At 51.4% G+C, this 14429-nt stretch overlaps 1 protein-coding gene and 1 pseudogene across 5 annotated transcripts in view; both read left to right on the forward strand.

The window, feature by feature from the left end:
• The window catches only part of NCMAP (non-compact myelin associated protein), a 146343-nt gene that overhangs the window by 106410 nt on the left and 25504 nt on the right, over positions 1-14429 (forward strand). The window contains exon 1 of one of the 5 annotated variants that reach the window (XM_069479561.1): positions 1161-1471. The exons of 1 other annotated variant lie outside the window; for it this stretch is intronic. The gene's annotated coding sequence lies outside the window, so the exon portion shown is untranslated. Of the gene's footprint in view, positions 1-1160; positions 1472-14429 lie in introns of those variants that run through there. 3 more of the 5 variants (XM_069479556.1, XM_069479557.1, XM_069479559.1) reach the window with 3 other exon arrangements.
• LOC138389239 (large ribosomal subunit protein uL24 pseudogene) lies at positions 8353-8732 on the forward strand (annotated as a pseudogene).

The following is a 14429-nucleotide window of genomic DNA, read 5'->3' on the forward strand; positions in this document are numbered from 1 at the left end:
GTCGTGTGCACAGACTCATTGTGACACGGCAGGTGTCCTATGGCCTGGCAGCCGTGGAGTGAGGCAGGAAGGAGGAAGTTGAGCAGAGCCGTGAGTAGCAGAGGCTGGAGACCACTGCATGCCATGGAGGAGGACCGACCCAGGGATACAAGGTCCCCTTTGCATCAGCATGTCCCCCATCCCAGCTCCTACCACTTAGCGTAATAACCCCAACCAGCGCTCCACAGCCTCACCTATTTCTCACCCTCACCACAACTGTACTGAGGTACATCAGCTTCATTGACAGAAAGAACCTGAGTCTCACAGAGGCTTTGAAAACTGCTCACATCTTGCAATTAGTAAGCAATGGAGTCAGGATTAGAACCCGAGACCCTCTGACTGCGGGGGCCCTTGCCCCACGCACAGCCCATAGCGCCAGTCGCCTGGAACTCAGAGCCTGAGCAGCCTCCCGGTGGGCTCTGCAGCCCCCCCATCCCCCCCATCCCAGCACTGCGGCCGCTGCGGGTGGCCCGGCCTGCCTCCCCCCCATGGAGAAGCTCTGGAAGCCAAGGGTTGTGTCTCATGTCTTTGGTGAAGAAGCAGTATTACAGAATTATAATCTTCAATCAATATTTGTTAAGAAATGCCACCTTGGAGTTTCCTATAAAAATCCAGTGAACTCTTTCTCAGCTCTCAGTCAGCTGGGGAGGAAGTGATCAGGGCTTCGAAAGCGTCCCCAGGCACTCAGTGGCCAACCAGCCACTTTCTGGACATGATTTGAAGGCAGAATGAGGAAACTTGCATGTACTTCTGTTACTAACCTGCTATGCGACTTTGAGCCACTGTCCTCTGCTTCCCGGGCCTCAGTATCCCTGTTTCTGAAAGGCGAGGGCTTGGGATTCTCTCTCTAAGATCTCCCTCTTGCGGGAAATGTTGATTAAGCGCCCGTTGCGCGCCAGGGACGCAGTCCTGGGCCCTGGGACGCAGCGGAAACCGAAGGGTCTGCCGAGGAGGGACCCTTCGGTTCCACGCGGGCGGAGGTGTCGCCACTTGCAGCTGCCGGCGTTTCCTCCCGGTCTAACAGTCTCCGATTACCTAAACCCCAGCCTGCTCCGAACCCTTCGGTCAGATTTGCGTCCTGCTTAGAGACACCCACGCACACTCCCCGGGGCTCACCTGCACGTGTCTGGAACGCCCCTTCCTCTTCTTTTGCCCCTGAGGAGTCTGACCTGGAAGACGGGCGGCCAGAATCCGAGCCCCAGAAAGGACCCAGGCCGGCGAGAGGCGCGGGGACACCACGGGGAGGCGCCGCCGCTTCAGGCGCGGGACCCTGGCGCCCCCGGGGCGGCCCCCAGGCTGCCCGGATCACCTGCGCGGGGCGGGGCGGGGGGCGGGACCCCCGGGCGCGCAGCGCCGTGCGGCGGCGCCTGCAGCGACCCAGGCGGGCGGCGCGGCGGGGCGGCGGGAGGCCGAGCGGGGCTCGCCGGAGCAGGTAGGAGGCGCTGGGGCGCCGGGGGCTGCGGGGAGCCAGGCGCGGCCCGGCTGGGGGGCGGCGGCCGCTGTCCACCTGCCGGCCGCCCTGGGTGAAGGAGAGCCCGGGGGTGGGGGATGGGGGGGTCCCCGGCCTCGCCCGCACCTTTGTTGGGGCAAGTGCCTGGTGTTTGCGCACGAGGCCGGTGGTTTGGGGCAGTGGGAGGGAGGCCGATTGCCCTCTGTGGGTTTGGAGATAAGGGGGTGCGTACCGGTGCCCAGAGTGCAAACGAAGCTCACTTGAGCGCGGAGAAGCGCCCCTAGAGCCAGCCTGCATTGGGGGCTTGATCTATCGGGCACCCAGAAGACAGGTAGCTTCCGTGTCCCACCGTCCGGTGGAGGGGACTGAGGCTCACCGGAAGAAACCGGGGCTGACCCGGCCGCCTGGAGGAAGATGGGACTTTTACCCACTTGGGACTTTGTCTCATCTGTGAAATGGGCATCTTGATGTGGAGGCCCTCTGTGGAGGCCCTATGTGGAGATCTGCGATTCAGTGAGATGAAAACCCACAGGAGGGAAGGAACCCAAGGTTCCAGTTCAGATCAGCAAATTCAACAGGCGCGTCTGCAGCAGCCCCATCAGTCTAGCGGCTGGGGGGAACGAGGCAGAGAGGACTCTGGTGTTCTGGGCATCCCTGTGGGATGACTCCATGGCTGGACTAGCGACACCGAGGAAGCCCTGGAGTCTGGGAAGGAGATTCCAGAAAGCTCCTTGGAGGAGGTGGAATTTGAGCGCGTCTCGGAAAGGAAAGGTAGTGGTTAGAGCAGTGCTTTGGGATGAGCCAATGTGGGCATTGGAACCCCCGCCTTGGCCCCCAGCCAGGGCTGTCTAACTTAGCCTTGGGCAAGTCCAATCTTTTCTCTGTGGTTCAATTTGATGTGCTCCTTAGATGAAACAATTTCTCTGACAGATTAAGTCAGATAATCCATATAAAGTGCTTAGTACAGGGTCTGTATATAGCAGGCACTCAATAAATACTAGCTATTAATTTCTGCTAGACTGTGGCTCCTTGGGGGCAGGGACCATGTCTAGTTGGTTTACTGTTGTATTACCAGCACCAGCATGGTACCTGGCGTACAGTGTCTCAATATGTATTTGTTGAATGAATGAATGAATGAATGTGAAGTACAATGCTTGACACAGAGGGAGTCATCAACAAATAGTAGTGGATTTAGAGATGCCTAGGTTCTGACGGATGGGTATGGATGTAGGAGACAGTGGTCTAGGTGGGTGGAACAGGGTAAACATAAGCTCAGAGTAAGAGATTATAGGTGCCCCCTCTTGAGGGGTGTGAGTGTGTGTGTGTGGGTGTGTGTGTTGGTGGTGGTGGCAAAGTGACAGGCATAGCCAAAGCACACAGCAACTTGGAATCCGGATCCCAAAGCCACATGGGAGTAGATGAAGGAGCTGGAACTATAAGTAGGTCAGAGATCTTTTTTATGTCTTCTAACTGTACACCCCAAAGTTATAGGGGTAAGGAGAGGGGACAGAGGGGCAGCCAAGAGACAGCAAAGGACCATGAGTGTCTGATGGGAGGAGAAGAGGAAAAGGGAAGGGGACTCCTGTGACCCATCATGGGCTGGGGCATTCTTCGCCTTGTCCCTGCCAGGCTCTGTGCCGGCTGGTGGCGAGGTGAGCTGAAGGGAGGCGGCGTGGTGCCCAGCCAGCCAACCACGGGGTGCGTGTGGTCAGCCAGGCACACAGTGGGACTCTGGTGTGGTGCTTTCTGCATCACCGCATGGAGCGTGGCCACTCCTGCCCCAGGCTGGGAGCAAGCTGTGCCCCTGAGGTAGAGCCACTCTAAGCAAAGTTAGGGGTCTTTAGTTCTCTGACCTCCTGGCAGCTGTGTCGGGTTTCCATCCCCCCAGGTTGACCAAGAATGTGTGAAAAGCAGAGGTCTGAAGGGGCAGTGGGAGACTCAGCGGAGCCCAGCCACAGGAGACAGGAGGCACTGTACCCCCAAAGAGCCAAGTTCAAAGCTTCTCCTTGTAGCAGTCTCCATAATTGCTCCTGACCGTTTGCTCACTATCTGAATTTCGCTATAAACTCTGTGAGAACAGGGGGCAAGCCCCCCGCCCCCCCCACTCCTCCCTGTCCCCCACCCAGCCCAGCGTCCGCTCACGGCAGGTGCTCAGGGAACACTTGTGGCTGCATCAGCCCAGGCTGAGGAGGGAGCTCTTGGCTCGGAGAGAGGAGATTCTGACAAAACTGACCTTGAGCTTCAGTTTTCATTGTGCAGTCCCCACCCACGAACAGCCCCTCCCATGCGTTTGGCACCTCTGCCCTCTCTTCCACCGCCATCAGAGCCTTTTCTCAGAGAAGAGTCTACTTCTAGACATTCACACCCATGGGAGGGGCCTGGGCATTATGTTGCTGCTCCCGGGGCTCCGAGAGGGGCAAAGCAACGTCCCAGCTGGCTCCCATCCCGTTGTTCCTGGGACACCGCCATAGGGTGTTAGAGCTATTGGGACCCTGAAAGGTAGTAGAGAGGGCACCCTCATTTTAAAGGTTTGGAAACCAGGATCTGGAGAGGATGAGACATGTTCAAGGTCATGTAAAGTTAAGGAAGACCCACATCTCCTAATTCCAAGTTCTTTTGACACTACGGGGGGAGGGTGACATTCTCTGGGATTTGTAAATGCAGCAACATGTCCCTTTATTTTCCAATCTTCCAATAAATTGGGATGGAAGGTTAAAAAAAAAAAAAAAGAAAAAGGTAAAGTGGATTTTAAGTTGCCCAATAAATTCTTTTAATTTCTAAAAAATCTCATGTATGATGAAAAGAAAGATCCAGAATTACATACAATCACCTGATTTATTTTTTTTATTTATTTATTTTTTTGAGACAGAGTCTCACTCTGTTGCCCAGGCTTAAGTGCCATGGTGTTAGCCTACCTCACAGCAACCTCAAACTCCTGGGCTCAAGCAATCCTCCTGCCTCAGCCTCCCTAGTAGCTGGGACTACAGGCATGCGCCACCATGCCCGGCCAATTTTTTCTTTATATTTTTAGTTGTCTAGCTAATTTCTTTCTATTTTTAGTAGAGACAGAGTCTGGCTCTTGCTCAGGCTGGTCTCGCACTACACCTGTTTTTTTTTAAAAAAGATATATGCTTGATATTGAAGAAAAAATATCTAAAATTGAAAGCTCTCTAAATTGGGCTAAGCGATGGCGGGCCTGAAGTGCCTGTGTTAAGACGTGCACTGTGCCTGCTGCTGTCCCAGGGCCTCTGCAGTCGGCCTAGAAGCAGCAGCATGTTTGTGTGTCCTGGACGACCTCCAAGCTCTGTGCGTATTTCCCTCCTCGGTTTCCCCATCCCCATCCATTTCTGCCTCCAGACGCTTTTGTCGGCGTCTTGCCCTCTGGCATCCCCTGCTCTCTTTGGGACCCAGTAGGATGGATCCCTCGTTGTTTGCTCTGAAATGAATTCCTGATCAGAAGTATAGATCCCAAGTAGGCAGGAGGAGGCAGGAAGAAAGGAAGGGGACTGAGCCAAGGAAAGAGCCTGCCAGTGAGCCTCGGTGGATTCCTGAGCAGGGCAGGGGGTGGGGCCAGAGCCGGAGTAGGACGGCCACGGGGCAGGAACTTCATGCGGTTTGAAATTCCCAAGGTAGTGGCTGCAGTTGGTCCTAGGGAAGGAGAAGAGGGTGTGCCAGTCTCTAAGACAGAGAGGCCTGTTCTGCAGCCTGCTCCCAGGGACCTCCTGGCTGGACGGGACATACCTGAACTGCTGGGGCCCTCGGTGGGGCGGTGGAAAGCCAGCATGCCCTGCTCCAGGGCTCAGTGTGGACGGGAGGACCCACAGGGAGGAGGGTTGGAAGGGAGCAGGGGAAAAGCCCTATACTCTGCCTCAAGCCACATCGCCTCTCTGAGCCTCAGTTTCCCAATTTATTAACCAGAGGCGATAGTAGCCACAGCAATCACTTAGTAAGTATTAATTTCCTTTCTCCTTTGGAGACACTTATGTCTGGAGATCTGCGAGCCAACTTTTAGGGCAAACAGCCTCAGGATTTTAAAATTCCTCCCACAGTTCACCCCTCATTGGTGCTTTCATTCATTCAGTCCATTTCTTCAACGCCTGCAAACAGCGGCCAGCACTGGGGATTCAGAAAGAGCCCTTTTTGCTGCTGGTCTGGTTTCTGGCAGACCCACAGAACACAGTGGCCTTGCCTGGAAGCTTCCATCTGTCCCTCCACCTGGGGAATCTCCTGAGCCTGTTGTGCAACAAAAACCGTTTGTGTGACTTTTGCCCTCGCTGCTGTGCCCATGCCCGTCCTGGAGGTTTCCTGAGCTTGCAGTCTGACGTTCCCAGGGCAAAACAAATGGTTAACTCTACTTGCTGAGAGCCTCCCCGGTGCCCACACAGGGCTGAATGCTACACGTGCCTCCCGCAGGCCCTTTAACGCCCCCAGGATATGGGTAGTATTGTTCCCTAGTGCCCTACCAAGCTTCAGAGAGAAGCAATTTAGCAGAGCTGGCCAGGATGCATTCTGACTTCTCTGAGCCTGAGGCAATTTCCCCTCTTCCATAAAAACATTACAAATTATATTTATGACTGCGTTGGAACATTAAAACATTTTCTTCAACCTAAAAGTCCATTTTTCCTTCAGATTTTGAGAGAAATGAAAACATTTTTGTGAGCCCCTAAAACTACTGTGGGCTGTGGGCACTGTGCCAGCCGGGCCATCGTCCTCGAGCTAGTGAGAAACGGCTGAGACTCCAGGCCAGGTCCATGGCTGTGGAAGTGCTAACCTCCCCACAGCACTGCTTTTAGCAACTAAGAAATGAAGGAGGCTGGGCGTGGTGGCTCACACCTGTAATCCTAGCAGTCTGGGAGGCCAAGGCGGGAGGATTGCTTGAGCTCAGGAGTTGGAGGCCAGTCTGAGCAAGAGCGAGACCCCATCTCCACTAAAAATAGAAAACTTAGCTGGGCATGGTGGTGCACACCTGTAGACCCAGCTACTCAGAGGCTGAGGCAGGAGGATTGCTTGAGCCCAGGAATTTGAGGTTGCAGTGAGCTAGGCTGACCCCACGGCACTCTAGCCTGGGTGACAGAGTGAGACCATGTCTCAATTTAAAAAAAAAAGAAAAACAAACAAAAAGGGAAGGAAGGAAAGAAGGAAGGATAGACTAACAGAGAACTGGGGAAAGGGACCAGTTATCTGAAATCTTAACAGCTTTGGTAGTACCAATAGTTGTCTCTGGAAAATGGAATTTGGTTTGTTTCCCTGCCTTGCTGCTTTTTAACTGCAACTTTTCTGTGAACCAGACACACTCATTCCTCTTGCTCTGAAATTCTGGTTGCCCCACCTCGGTCTTCTCTCCAGCCACAGACCCTAAGGGTAACTGGTTTCCCCAGAGGATGAAAGGCAATTAACTTATCTTTTTATTTTATTTATTTATTTATTTAATTTTTTTTTTTTTTTTTTTGAGACCGAGTCTCGCTCTGTTGCCCGCGCTAGAGTGAGTGCCGTGGCATCAGCCTAGCTCACAGCAACCTCAAACTCCTGAGCTCAAGCGATCCTCCTGTCTCAGCCTCCCGAGTAGCTGGGACTACAGGCATGCGCCACCATGCCCGGCTAATTTTTTCTATATATATTTTTAGCTGTCCATATAATTTCTTTCTATTTTTAGTAGAGGTGGGGGTCTCGCTCTTGCTCAGGCTGGTCTCGAACTCCTGAGCTCAAACGATCCGCTTGCCTCAGCCTCTCAGAGTGCTAGGGTTACAGGCGTGAGCCACCATGCCCGGCCTAACTTATCTTTTTAGAAGCAGCTCCAAGAGCCCACCTAATCCCCAGTAACATCGTTGGTCACAATAATAATAACAGATAACATTTTTGAGAGCCTTCAGTGTGCCAGCATTGTGCTAATCAACTGGCAGCGTTGTCTCCTAAAAGTCTCAAGAACCCTATAAATAGGTGCTATGATCATCTCCATTTTGCAGATGAACAAACTGAGGCTTAAAAACACTAAGTGAGTTGCCCAGGCAGTGGTGTCAGGATTTGCGTGGGAGTCTGTTAGTTTGTCATCAGAGCATAACCTCCTTCAGGGCAAGGACTTCGCCCTGTTCCCACTGTCTCCCATCACACAGCACAATGTTCTGGCACATACAGGCTTCCGGTGTGGAATGAATGAACCTTTGATGACCCCAGAGCCCGAACTCTTACCCCTCCCACTGTCCTGCCCTTTAGGGAAGCTAGTCTGCTTCAGTTCCCGCCACAACCACTACAGTCTGGGGTGGTCTGGGGCAGCTCAAAGCCCTGCTGGGTGAGGAATTCATATAAACAGGCAGGCGCTCAGGCATCCCCTGCTCCACCAGTGCCCCTCCAACCACCCTCACCCCTCGCTGGTGGGATCTCACAAGGGGAGTCGACTGTCACTAAGTGTGCTTCTCCCTGGGAACCCACAGGTGAAGCGAGAGGTTCACAGCTGGTGGAGTACCAGCCAGAGGGGGTGCCCAGGATGTTGGAAAGGCTCTCTGCCCTGGGGCTCATCCTTTTCCCTCTCTGTATGTTTTTGGCCCTTCCGCAGGGCACATTACCAGACAGATAGCTGGTACTCCCAGGGGAACTTAAACTCACCTGCCAAAATAATTAGACACTTGAGAAGTGCAACTACTATAAAAGAAAGACAACAAATCAAACCACCTGTGCCATCTGAGGCAGAATTATTAAAGGAGATGGACCAGGGTTTTAAAGTAAAGTGTAACAAATACACACAACAAGGTAAAGGAAGAAATATGTGAAATAAAGCAAGAACAAGAAGTCATAGGCTCTTCCCTTTTTGGGGCCTTTGTGGGAAATTGCCTCCCTTCTTCCCCATCACTAAAGCTACCGCAACCAAAATGAAATTCAGTCCCTTTGAGACTTCTGGCTGGAGTAAGAACTGTAAAAGGCATTTCAATGCACTTTCCCACATTTGCAGCAAGATTATGTCTTCCAAAGAGCTGAGACGGAAATATGATGTTCGCACCATGCCCATCCACAAGGATGATGAAGCTCAAGTTGTGCAAGGATGCTATAAAGGTCAGCAAACTGGCAAAGTGGTCCAAGTTTACAGGGTGAAATATGTTGTCTGTGCTTGATACGTACAGCAGGAGAAGGCTAGTGGCGAAAACTGGACAAAGACCTCAAAAAGATCCTTGAACAGAAAGCCAAGTCTTGCCAAGTAGGAAAGGAAAAGGGCAGATATAAAGAAAAAACAATTGAGAAGATGCAGGAATAAAGTGATCTTAAAAAAATTACTGGTAGATAGGATGAGTAGATTGAGACTTAACCCCAAAAGCAGCAGGGAAAGGTAAAGAAACAACAAATAAAAAAAGAAAAGCTGAGCAACCTGGAGAGTAGAAGTGGGAGTCCCAAAAGGAAAGAAAAATAAAGGTGGAGACAAGGATAAAAAAAAAGTGAAGATATAATAGAGATTAAAAGGTCCAAAATTAAAGAAAAATGAATGAATGCAGATTCATTCTGAGAAAGGGCTCACAGAGTAACCAACAGCAGAAACGAGTAAGGAAAAATCCACACACTGGTGTAGTGGTGAAATTAAGACTGTGAAAGACAAAGGGGAAGAGCACAGACTGGCATTGTCACACTTCTCAGTGACAGCACCTGATAAAGGAAGTCAAGGAAGTAATGCCATTAAGAATCGAAAGAAAAGAACTCTTTCAATCCAGAATTTTCAAGCCAGCCAAATTGTCATCCAAACATGAGATCATAATAAAAATATTCTTAGGCAAATAAAGCCTCAGAAGGTGCAATACACAAAGACCCACACTGAAAATACTCTTGAAGGAGCTACTTAAATAATAAAAGAAACAGGCCTGTAATCCTAGCACTCTGGGAGGCCGAGGCGGGTGGATCGCTCAAGGTCAGGAGTTTGAGACCAGCCTGAGCAAGAGCGAGACCCTGTCTCTACTAAAAATAGAAAGAAATTATCTGGCCAACTAAAATATATATAGAAAAACTTAGCCGGGCATGGTGGCGCATGCCTGTAGTCCCAGCTACTCGGGAGGCTGAGGCAGTAGGATCGTGTAAGCCCAGGAGTTTGAGGTTGCTGTGAGCTAGGCCGACGCCACAGCACTCACTCTAGCCCGGGCAACAAAGCAAGACTCTGCCTCAAAAACAATAAAAAATAAATAAAAGAAACAAATCCAGGAGATGCTGTAAGGGCTATGGGAAGTTAGGGTGTATAAGTCAGGCTCCAGTGCACGCAATAGAAACAGTACGTGGCATTTTAGGTGGGAGGGATTTTATACACCTAATCCTTTGAAAATATTGGAAAGGCTGGAGGCTCCCGAAACACTGCAGAACTCGCCAGACTGGTGAGCTACTGTGATTGCTGTAATCAGTAATGTGGAGGAATCACAAGGCTGCCAGGAACTGTTGAATTCAAGGACACACGACCGTGTGCCAGACCCAGGGATCCGGAAGCTGCTGTGCTGTAACTGCCCAGGTACTGGAACTCAGAGTTGGCTGCCAGTGTCACACAACACTCGTTCACCTCTTCCATAAGAAGAGAGCGAGCCCTGGGCTCAGACACTTTGGGAGGTAACACTGTCTAGCTAGAATTTAATAATGACACTGATCTGTTTCATCTAATTTATGTCGTCGTTACTTTCTATTAGTGGCAAGTGACATTGGTTTTCCATTTTTGGAAGTGATAGAAAATTTCTTTTTAGATTATATATGTTTTAATGAAAAGGCAGGTTCCAGGGATCTCAACACAAAGCCATTGTGATTATTAAAAGAGGTCAGGGATGGAAGAGGTTCCTGACCTGGGGAGAAGGGGCCAGTGGGTTTCCTGATGGAGGTGGTGTAGATTGGCATGGAGTTGGGAGGAGAGAACTGGCATGACAGCTGCTGTGCTGGTTCTCCGTTGCTGTGTAACTAGCCACTCTAAAACTTGGAGGCTTAAAACAGTAATTTATTATTTTCTCTCATGCCTCTAAATGTTGGCTGGGCTCAGCCGGGTGGTTCACAGTGGGGATCTCTCCTGTGGTTGCCGTCAGGTGTTCAGTCACCTGAAGGCTCAAGTGGACTAAGTGTCCAAGATGGTTCATTCATGTGGTTCCTATTGATGCTGCTCTCAATGGGGAGCTTAACTAGAGCATCACTAGATAATGGGCCTCTGGGTGTGCCTTGGGCTTGTCACAGAACGGCAGCTGGTCTTGAACTCCTGAGCTCAAGAGATCCTCCCACCTAAGCCTTCCAGAATGCTAGGGTTACAGCTGGCCTGGAGCTTTATTCTGTAGCCATTTGGAAGTGATCAATGCTATTGGAACAACAGAGAGACCAACATGCAGAAAGCAAAGGCAGATAATTCTAATTCCTTGTCCAACAAATGGTTTCCCAGGGGAGAGGCTAGTGCCTCCTGTTCCTTCACCATAACTTATCTTAGCCCCACACAATGGCATAAAGAGCACACTGCCGCAATCTCCTAAGCATTTATTAGACAGTTATTGTATGCTGGGCACGTGACCAGGCCGGGCATAGTGGAGGGAGTCTACAATTCATAAACCACTGGACTATCCTGAAAATTCCAGTGTTTCTACATTTATTCCACAGCTTCCAGACCCCTCTTGGATGCCTCGTGGCCCAAAAATCCTTTGCTGGGACAAGTGTCCTGGTTTTTGACTAGAAAAATATGGTCCAAGTCCGAGCAATGTTGGAGTCCAGAAGAGGCTGTGACTTGTCCCGTGAGTCTGCCCGGGGCTGAGAGGGGCTCTAATGGCCTGTTCCCCGAGCTCAGGGAGTCCGAGCCCAGAAAGCCGAGCATGTGTTCAGAGCCAACCCATCCTCGGGCACCTGCTTAAGTCCGTCTCTCCCTCACAGCCTGTGTGCACACGATCACCCCTGTGTTCATTCAAGTGCCTTCCAAGTGTCAGGCCCTGTGCTGGGTGCTGGCTGTGTGGCTATGACCAAGGCAGGTCTGTCACCCAGAGAGCACCTAGAATAGAAAGGAAGCCACGCTTGTCTGCTAATCACAAAACCTTCATATGATCAGCGCTGTAACTAAGGTACCTATGAGACGCTGTGAAGATTCTCAGGAGAGACCGACCTACTTCAGATAGGAGGGGAGGCTTTGGGAGAAAACAGGAAACTGACATTAGTGCCCACTGTGGCTCGGGCACTCTGCCAGGGGGTTAGTGTTGTTGCTGAATGACTTAGGTGTGCAAAACCGTTACACATGCCTGGTGCGTACAGTAAGGCTAAGTAACTGGCACGTGTTATTAACCATTATTAATATCTCTGTTGCTGGTCACAACAAGGAATGAGACAGGAGTCACAAAGCCTGTTTGTTGTTGAGGAAACAGGCTTGGAGAGGTTAAGTCACGAGCCCAAAGTGACTCGGCTAAGCCAGAGCTCGCACCCGAGTTTAATTCCACAGCCTTCCCTCCATCTGCCCCGCCACACTGCCAGTTCGTGGGGGAGGGAAGGGGACATTCCCGGAGAGGGCACAAATGCTGTCAGGGAAAACTCAATAGTCCCAAAGAGCCAAGGTATGGAGCGTGTGGGTGCCAAGAGGGGATGTGAGGGGGGCAGGAGGAAGGTGATGGGGGAGGAATTGTGAAGGGCTTTGAATGCCAGGCCGAGTTGGGGGAGGGGTGGCTTCATTCTGTCCATGGGAAGAAACGACCAAGGGCTCCGCGGCTCCCCAGCCACACTGGAATCTCTCCTCCCAGGTCACACTCCCATGAAAACTCGTCACCTCACTAGGTGCTGGCTTGTAACGCATCCACGTCCTTCGAGGCAAGGTTGGTTCTGGAACACAGGTCCCCTGACTTGCAGCCCAGGGCTTCCTCCTTGTCACGGCCTCCCTTCCAGGCTGCGGTGTTTGCTCAGGACCCGAGGCTGGGGCAGAGAGCACAGAAATATTTATTTAGGTCACTGCCAACCTTGCCTCCTGGAGGCCCCCAGGGGTACCTCACGGAGAAGTTCAGTTATATAACCCTGAGTTGACACAGTAGGAAGGAGAAGGAAATAAATCAGAACGATTCTTTTTTTCTCAGTCTTGGACACATTTTGAAACTGGATAGCGTGACACTTCCCTCTCTTCCTCCTCCCTCACTTACTGACCTGGGGTCTCCGGGGACCTTGGTGGTTCTATATCCATCGCTGATTTTCGCCTTGATTCTGGCGTAGCTGCGGTTTGGGGAGATCTTCCTAGAGGAGGAGGAGAGAGAAGTGAAAGGTATTAACGGGCTGCCTGTGAGGCGGGGGCAGCCCAAACACTCTGCCAGCGCTTTGCATTTATCGTCACGTTCACCCGGACAGCAACCCCATGACCGAGGTCCCATTGTTACCTCCATTTCACCGAAAAGGAAAGGGAGGCGCAGAGAGGTTAAGTAACTTGCCGAAGTCCACTCAGCCAGTCTGCCTCTGACACTCCTCGTTTTTAAACATCTCACGCTGAATCCATAACATAGGGATTTTTAATTTTTTTAGAGACAGGGTCTTGCTAAGTTGCCCAGGCTGGTCTTGAACTCCTGGGCTCAAGCGATCCTCCCCCCTCAGCCTCCTGAGTAGCTGGGGCTACAGGCACGCGCCACCGCAGGTTAATTCTCAGTAATCTCTCGAATCTGATCTCCACTCCGGCCTTCCCGGGACACGTGACCCCACGGTGCTGGGGCCCTCACCGTCCCATTCCTTCGCCAAATCTGACATTTCCTTCCCGAATGTGTCCGTTCCCGCCTCCTGGTTCAGTCTTCACTCCCGCTGCTCTCCCCAGCTCAAGCAGTAGGTGCCCTTCCCTTCTCCACCTCACACAATCCTAGGAAAATAACACTAACAACAATGTCCGTTCATTGAGCAGAAGCCGTGACGTGGTTAAAAGCATGAACTCCAGCGTATTCAGCCTAAGTTCCACCCAGCTCTGCCACTTTCCCCGGCTGTGTGACCTCAAGCTATTTAACCTCCCTCGGCCTCAGTTTCTCTGCCTGTAAGATGGGGATAATGACACTCATCCCAGAGGGTTGTTATGGGATGAAATGAGTTACACAAATGAAAATAAAAAGCTATACATATAAAAATTTATTTGTAAAGTTTTTAGAACAGTGCTCGGCACATAGTAAGTGTTCATTAAATACTTATCTTTAAGCCCTCAAAACATGGAGCAGACGCTGAAGTCAGATTCCCTGGAGTGACGTCCTACTTCAATTGGTGACCGTGGGCAAGTTACTTAACTTCCTTGGGTCTCAGTTTCCTCACATAAAATTTTTAAATGGTAATATGCTTTCTGCGCAGGGTGGAGAAATGATCACATAAGCACAAAGTACTTAGCAGGGGGCTTGGCATTCAGAACCAAGTAAATATGAGCTGTTATTATGTTCCTGGGAATCAGACCCAGGTCGCTCTGACCCCACAGCCCAAGAGTCTCATGACCGCGGTGGGAAGACACAAGCCAGGTGTTCTGTGTGTGATCCTTCTCCGTGCCGCAGTTCAGCCAGCCGTTATCGAACACCCGCTGGTCACTCACACAGCCAGTTGTGTGTTCCGTTCAGCAAACGTGTTTATACCTGCAACGTGTCAAGCAGTGTGTGAGGCACTGGGGCATCAGCAGGTGGCTAAAAACCAACACGGCCCCTACACTTCTAGAGCTCAGAGTCTGGTGTGGGACACAGCCATCTGACGAGTGGAAGGTGCTCACTGCAGCCAGTGGTGAGAGGGACACGGCACTGTGAGAGGGCACGGGGATTTGACATGACACGGGTTAAAGCATCAGAGTGTCAGTGGGTGAAGAAAGAGGACTTTGGCATGTGCAAAGGCCCTGTGGCAGGGGCGGGAAAGATGGACAGGGCTGAGCTCAGCCAGGGAGGAGACTGTAGGGTCTACAGGATCCCATCCCCTGTGGGGGCTTGTTGGCCATCGTAAGTTCCAGCATGAAGCACCTGAGGTTTTAGAGCCTGTCGTGGCTGTGTTGAAA

This window comes from Eulemur rufifrons, chromosome 8, assembly GCF_041146395.1.
Source record: "Eulemur rufifrons isolate Redbay chromosome 8, OSU_ERuf_1, whole genome shotgun sequence".
Lineage (NCBI taxonomy): Eukaryota > Metazoa > Chordata > Mammalia > Primates > Lemuridae > Eulemur > Eulemur rufifrons.